Here is a 7,746-nt window from a genome sequence, read left to right as displayed (position 1 = left end):
CCTTGTTTATTTGTGCTTCCAAATCCTCCTGTTCATTTAATTTCACTTTTTCCCTTTCCCACATATGGCACAATCAGGAACTGTCCTATGTGCTCTCCTGGCTCTGCTTTCCAGGGAACAGAAGTAGATACAACAATTTGAATTTCCCCATTATAATCTGAATCAATGACTCCTGTATGTATTAGTACACCTTTTAATCTTACACTAGACCTTCCTAAAAGTAATCCTATTGTCCCTGCCGGCAAGGGTCCACAGACTCCTGTTGGGACCTTTTGCGGGGGTTCCTCAGGCAGAAGGCTCACAGCTTTTGTGCAGCATAAATCTACTGCGGCGCTACCGGCTGTGGCAGGGGACAGACATTGTACAGGGTGAGGGAATGGCCTGAGTTAGAAATGCCCTGGTTTAGAACAGGGCCCAGGACAGGCCCCTCATGGTGCTTCCCAAAATCGGGTTCCCATCTTTATCAAACTTAGAGTGACAATGACTAGCCCAGTGTTTTCCTTTTTCACATTTTGGACATATTTCAGGCTCAACAGTTTTCTTTTTTCCCCTACCTGGTGGCCTGACTCGCTGATTTTTTTCTACATTATTCTTTAGTATGAATAACTTGTCTAAATTCTTGGAGTAATTTAAAAGGAAAAGGCTCAACTGCAGCTATAGTATTTCCCTCTTGATCTGGAGGGTATATTCTAACAATGAACTGCCAAGCTTCTGAATCACCCTCTCGTCTAGCTTGCTGAATTCCTGCCTGAATAGAACTAAGAGCAGTCACTCAAGGCACGGCTCAGTCACTGGGGCAACTACTTTCCGCCCAGTGTCCTCCAGAAAAGAAAGATCTGGGGGGTCATTTTCTTCAAAATAACGAGAGGGTGCAGACACAGGGTAGGGATGAACCTCTCCTTCCTTTGCCACTTTAGCTTCAGCTGTCAAATAAGCATGCTCTGGAACCTCTTCTGTTACCTCACTATACTCTTGTTCCTCCCTGTCATCAGTGTGAAAAAGTTCCAAGGTGGAACGAACCAGACCCCAAACTTGCCCCATTGTTACCTTGATGCTTCCGAGCTCCCCTTCGTACTCACCACAGGGATTGCTTTAAGAGTACTCGGGTGTCCTCCAGCTTGTTTTCCATTCCAACTGTCACTGCAGTGACCCTTCAACCTGGATTCGAGCCCCCACAAATGGACGCCACTTACTGAGACCAGCTCGTTCGAGGAGACCCTAACCCAGCAGCGCTAGAATAATTAAAGACACACACAGAAATATAGAGGTGTGAAGTGGGGAATCAGGGGTCTCACAGCCTTCAGAGCTGAGAGCCCCGAACAGAGATTTACCCACATATTTATTAACAGCAAAGCAGTCATTAGCATTGTTTCTATAGATATTAAATTAACTAAAAGTATGCCTTACGGAAAGCAAGGGGATGGGCCGAATTAATTGCAGCAGGAACACGCCCTTAAGACACAGATCGCTCGGGCTTTTGTTTGTGGCTTAAGAATGCCTTTAAGCGATTTTCCACCCTGGGCGGGCCAGGTGTTCCTTGCCCTCATTCCTATAAACCCACAACCTTCCAGCTTGGGCATTATGGCCATTATGGACATGTTACATTGCTGCAGATATTTTATTTATGGCCAGTTGTGGGGGGGCTTGCTTCCAACAGGGGCAAGTTTATAGCCAGATTTTGGAGGGCCTGCTCCCGACAGAGATATGGAAGAAAAATGTTCAGCCAGCCACTTGTCTACCACCATGGGAAACTGTCCATTGGGTCAGGGTCTAAGATCCCCAGTATACTTATTTGAGAAAGGCCACTAATTGGAACTAATGGAAGGTTAGCTCTGGTATTGACAGGGAGTATTTTCCCCATCTCACCAGGGACAGTTAGGACATTCTCATTGCTAATGGCCCTTTTGCTTATAGTAGACACACTGATTCTGGCCTAGAGGCCAGCAAGTCAGGGGCTCTTGTCTGGGAATCCCAGATGCTGATCTTGTGACACTTTCTTGGGATGAGCAATTTTGAGGTGGCAGGTGACTTTAAGCAACTGTTAACAATTTAACTTTTTGGCTATTTTTTGTGTGTGTTTTTTCCACCTCTTTTGCCCTGGCCCTATTGTTGTAAACTTTATAGGCCATGTTTAAATGTTGACTTATAGAGGTTTAAAGTCCCATTGCTGCTTTTTGTAGCTTCCTCCTAATGTCAGGGGCAGATTGAGTAGTAAAATGTATACCCAGGAGAGCTTGCCCTTCTGAGGAGTCTGGGTCTGCATTGATACATTTCCTGAGTGTCTCAAACAAATGACCCTGAAACAGTGGGATTTTTGTCTTTGAGTTATTTCTCTTGCCTTATCATAATTCACTGGCTTAACCACACACCTTTTCTTCTGCTTTTTTTTCCACAGCACAGCAAGCAGATGACAATACTTGCAAGTCATGATGAGTTGAATTTAAAAACATGGTTTATTTAACAAATTATTTTGTAAATTTTTCTGGATTCTCTGGCCAAATTTTTCCTTGTATAAAGCCAAATCACACATAGAAAATGGCACATGTACTCTGTTTCCTCATTTCTATCAGGCACCTCCCTCAGTGGACACAGGTTTGATTTTAGGGGCTGATATGGAGCCCTACTCCTGGTGGTACTGGTTGGGCTTACTTTCTCAGGCAGCAGGGGTGTATAGGCTGGGGTAGCTGGATAAGGGGAATGGGTACCCAATGACCTTGGGTGGAATTCTTCATTAGAGAACTGGCAGGAACCCCCTCAGAACTGGGGGACTGAGGAGACTCCAGGGAGACCATAGGCCTTCTAGGGGGAGCAGCTAGGAGGGGATCTCTTAGGCACAGCTTTCTGTTACTTAGAAGTAACATGAGCCAGTAAAGGACCATAAAAACCTGTACACAAGGGACCTCCTCTCATTTTCTTTCTTCTTTACAGAATGAGTCTAATGGTAAAATATTATTATAACATATAGAACCATGTTTAGGCCAAATCTATTGGTTTACTAATTTGAATCGAATCCAAGTGGTATTGTATAGAAAATGAGTTGCTTTTTCTTGAGGCCAAATTTGAATTTGCTCTAATAGCCTAAAAGATAACCCTAGTGGCAATTCCTCTGGTATACTTGTCATTGTCCCATGTCCAACAAGGATTTCTACTGGACATAGTTTTTCTAAGTCTAGTGAAAGGGAAAGGAACTGGGCTTTTACTATGTTTCCCTTTTAGATTCTCACTTCCTGCTGAGAAGGTCTAAGTATAAGTAGCAAGGCATTATGAAAGTGGGTTAGAAGCATTTGCCAGTGAATGAACTATGACAAAAGGAGTATTTTTAAAGCAAAATGTAAAAGGAAAAGTGCAAATAAAGTGACAATAAGAAAAGAAGATGCTGTTATGGAAGATGAAAACTTTAGGGCAGGAAACAAGAAAAGGCAAGACCAATATTCCCCCTAGGGTGTGCCTCAAACCCACAATCCTAGAGGGAACACGAATGCTGAAAGCCCTGGAACATTCAGAGTGTGGCCAACAATATCAAATGCCAATAACCCAGAGTACCAGAGTATCAGCCAGTGAGGATCCCTACACCAAATGCCAGAAATTCCAGAGTACCTGGGGCTAACCAATGCCAATAACTTCAGAGCATCTAGGGGAAAGCCAACAGTGAACCCCAAAGGCCTGGTTGGAGCCACAGAACAATGTGACTCTAGCATCCCAGAGTCAACACAATGGGAGGGCTCTCACAACCAGGTGACCTGCTTTAAACAATTGCCCAAATACACTTAACAGAAAGTCAAAGCAAAAAACACTGCAGGCAAAACACATTTAAGAACTGAAAATAAAATGGCTGGTTATTTAAGAAAGAGATAGTAAAGACAAGTCAAAAAGTCCAAGCATGTTGTAAATGGTCTTTGTAAGTTGTGATAAGGTTCATGAAGGGGAATTTATGAAAGGAATTCTGTGTATGATTAAGCTAGCTGTAATTAAAATAAAATTGCTTAAAATAGACTTTCTACTTTGGGAGGTCAAGGTGGGTGGATCACCTGAGGTCAGGAGTTAAAGACCAGCCTGGCCAACATGGTGAAACCCCATCTCTACTAAAAATACAAAAATTAGCTGGACATGGTGGCAGGCACCTGTAATCCCAGCAACTTGGGTGGCTGAGGCAGGAGAATTGCTTGAACCCAGGAGACAGAAGTTGCAGATTGCTGACAAGATCATGCCACTGCACTGCTACCTGGGTGACAGAGGGAGACTCCTCTGTCTCAAAAAAAATTAAAAATTAAAAACAAATAAAATAGACTTTCTAAAAAACGATCTGCATGTTAAAACCAAACTTTCTTGAGGTACTGGTTTGCTAAATTATGGGAAATTTTGCTTTCAATACTATAACCGGTTGTGTTTTTTTCTTTTTTAAGCTTCTCAAATTAGTGTTTCCAGTACTTTCTGGGCCATCTCTTCTCCATCTTTTAGATTTCTTTGGCCTCCATCATTCTTTCTGATCTAATTACTGATACAAATTTCACTCACACACACACAATCGTCATTGTGAATATTTTTAATGTCTAATGTGTGTGAGAAAGACTATTTCCAGGTACTTGGGTTTTTATCAATGTTTACTAAAATTATAATTATAAAACCTGATTTTGCATAAGGCTTTAAATTCAAATTACAAATCTTGAAATTCTGTCTATAAATGCACTAAGTGTTGTTTTTTGAAAGAAATCACTTCCGCTTGTTCTTTGGTTGATGTTTAACTCAAACAGATTTACATTTTGTTAGCAATTAGTCCTATTTACAAAGTTAGTACATTTTTCATAACTGATATAAACCATATTCATGTGCTTAATGTATTGGATTTTTTTTCCTCATGCCTTTTCATTACCTGACAAGGTAGAATCCTTATATGCAAAATCTTTCTCATCACTTAAGCAACTCTTGTAAATCTAATTACCTGATTTGCCATGCTCAGATGTTTGATTTGTCCTAAATGTTCTAATACTGCTTATAAGCTTCAGCAGCATCTTATACCTTTCAACTAAAACTCATCAGTCTAAAATCAACACATATTTCAAGTTGAAAACACAATTTAAATTGAGGTTTAACTTAAATTCACACTGGTTTTTAAAATTTATCTTAAACTTGACATCACAATATTATAATTTACCTCACTGATTCTATACTAAGTTTCACACCTTGTCAGAGTTGTAGAGTCGTTCATCCCACTAAGCAAAGCAATTTGACCTTCTCAGGAAGATTCTGGTTATTAGGTCAAAAACTTAGTACCTATTATGGAATGAATGTTTGTGTCCCCTCCTCCTAAAAAATTTATGTGTTGAAATCCTAACCCCCAATTTGATGGTATTAGGTTGGTGCAAAAGTAACTGTGGTTTTGCCATTTAAAAAAAAAAAATGGCAAAAACCACAATTACTTTTTCACCAACCTAATATTAGAAGGTGGAGCCTTTGGGAGATAATTAAGGCATGAAGGTGGAGTTCCCATGAATGCAATTAGTGTCTTTCCTTATAAAAAGAGATACGAGCACTCATCCTCACTCTCTCTGGTCTCCACCATGTGCAAGAAGATAGATATCTACCAACTAGGAAGACAGCGAGCCCTCATCAGGAACCAAATCTGCTGACACCTGGATCTTGAACTTCCCAGCCAACAGAATTGTGAGGAATAAATGTATTTTTTTCTAAGTCAGTGGTCACCAACCTTTTTGGCACCAGGGACCAGTTTCATGGAGGACAATTTTTCCACAGACTGGAGGGTGCAATGGTTTCGGGATGATTCAAGCACTTTTATTGTGCACTTTATTTCTATTATTATTACATTGCAATACATAGTAAGATAATTATACAACTCACCATAATATAGAATCACTGGGAGCCCTGAACTTGTTTTCCTGCAACTAGACATCCTTTCTGGGGATGATGGGAGATATTGACAAGCCATCAGGCATTAGATTCTCACGAGGAGCACACAACCTAGATCCCTCACATGCGCAGATCATGACAGGGTTCATGCTCCTATGAGAATCTAATGCTGCCTCTGCTCTGACAGGAGGCAAAGCTCAGGCAGTAATGCCAGCAATGGGGAGCAGCTATAAATACAGATGAAGCTTCACTTGCTTACCTAACACTCACCTGCTGTTAGCACAGTTTCTAACAGACCACAGGCTGATACTGATCAGTGACCCAGGGACTGGGGACCCCTGATTTAAGCCACCCAGGCTTAAACCATCTCAAGGTGGCTGTTGAATTATAATCTTTATAATCCTTTGGTTACCTATACAATCCTTGGCCCTGAAGTTGAATTTTGGAGACCAAAACTGTGGCTGTACCCACTAAGAGTATTATATTTTTTCCAGTGTAGATATCAAAAGGAGGAAGAATCCCTCATTATATACCATGGTATTCTGTTACAGCAGCCCAATTGACTAAGACAGTGCTATAAAATAGTTACTTGTCAGATTGAAGAGCAGGACAAGAGAGCTACATGCTGCCAAGGTAATTCTCACCAGTGACCTCATGAGCATTCTCCTGGTAGATTTACCTCTGCTGACCACAGGCCAGGTTTTTGGCTGGACTGTTTCACAGCTCACATCAGCAGGGCATCTTTTGCATTGTGCCTTCTCCCGTCTTAGGTAGATGGAACAGTACTGCTCCCGTACCTGGATCCTTAGCAAGTTTTCCTCACTTAATAAGTTCTGCATTCTGTATTGCATTTTTCTTGTCTCACCAGACCTGTTAATGGCCTTGTCTAACCCTCTAATTGAGGGTCATCAGACCCACATACACCTTTTCTCTTTCATACACATCTGGCCTGGCCTCTAAATCCTCATACTCCTTTAATATTGTCTAGCTTGTCTTCAAAGACCATAAACCTTTCTCCCAATGAAATTTCCCTCTTCCTCCATCTTAATCGCCTTTTATTTTTCTTTTGTTTTTATTTATTTTCACTGCACCTGTTCCAGAAGAAAGACTAAATTCTATGTTGTTTTGTTGTTGCTGCTGCTGTCTTTAACTAGTTCTTCCTTGATTCCTTGAGCAAATCTGATTCTTAGAATGTTTTAAACATAGGCATTTTAATTGCCTTCTTGAGCCTTTGGGTTTGCAGTAAGTTCAGTTATCTCTGTATCTTAACAAGAAAATGGTATATAATGAGGGATTCCTCCTCCTTTTGATATCTACATTGGAAAAAATATAATACTCTTAGTGGGTAAAGTCACAGTTTTGGTCTCCAAAATTCAACTTCATGGCCAAGGATTATATAGGTAACCAAAGCATTATAAAGATTACAATTCAACAGCCACCTTGAGATGGTTGGAAGTAACTCCTCAGAGCTTCTGGACAAGCCTTATGATCTGAGCTCAAGACACCTCCACACTTCACTGTCTCATCTCATGGTACAGCTCCAAGTGACAGTAAGAAACTGACCAGGCATGGCCCACTTAGGCCTGCACAAAGCTCACACACACATGCTTGGGAGAACAACTTAGCTTCTTTTTAGATTTGAAGCTCAGACTGAAAACCTGGCTGAAAAACACAACAGAAAAAAAATCATTGCATCCACTAATGCTTACCTAGAAAGCTTATATTTTTGAGAATCTTTTGAGATTCTGACCATTTTGAGATGATTCCAAAGGACTTTCTATATGGTAAGCTAACCTCCTCTATCTTTGCCTTCCGTGCAGCACTAGGTCACCTTTGCTCATGCAGCTCAAAATCGGCCACAGAAGTTGGAATCCAAAACTC

The sequence above is a fragment of the Macaca fascicularis genome, chromosome 11, assembly GCF_037993035.2.
Source record: "Macaca fascicularis isolate 582-1 chromosome 11, T2T-MFA8v1.1".
NCBI classification, from domain to species: domain Eukaryota; kingdom Metazoa; phylum Chordata; class Mammalia; order Primates; family Cercopithecidae; genus Macaca; species Macaca fascicularis.
Note: the sequence above shows the minus strand (reverse complement) of the source record.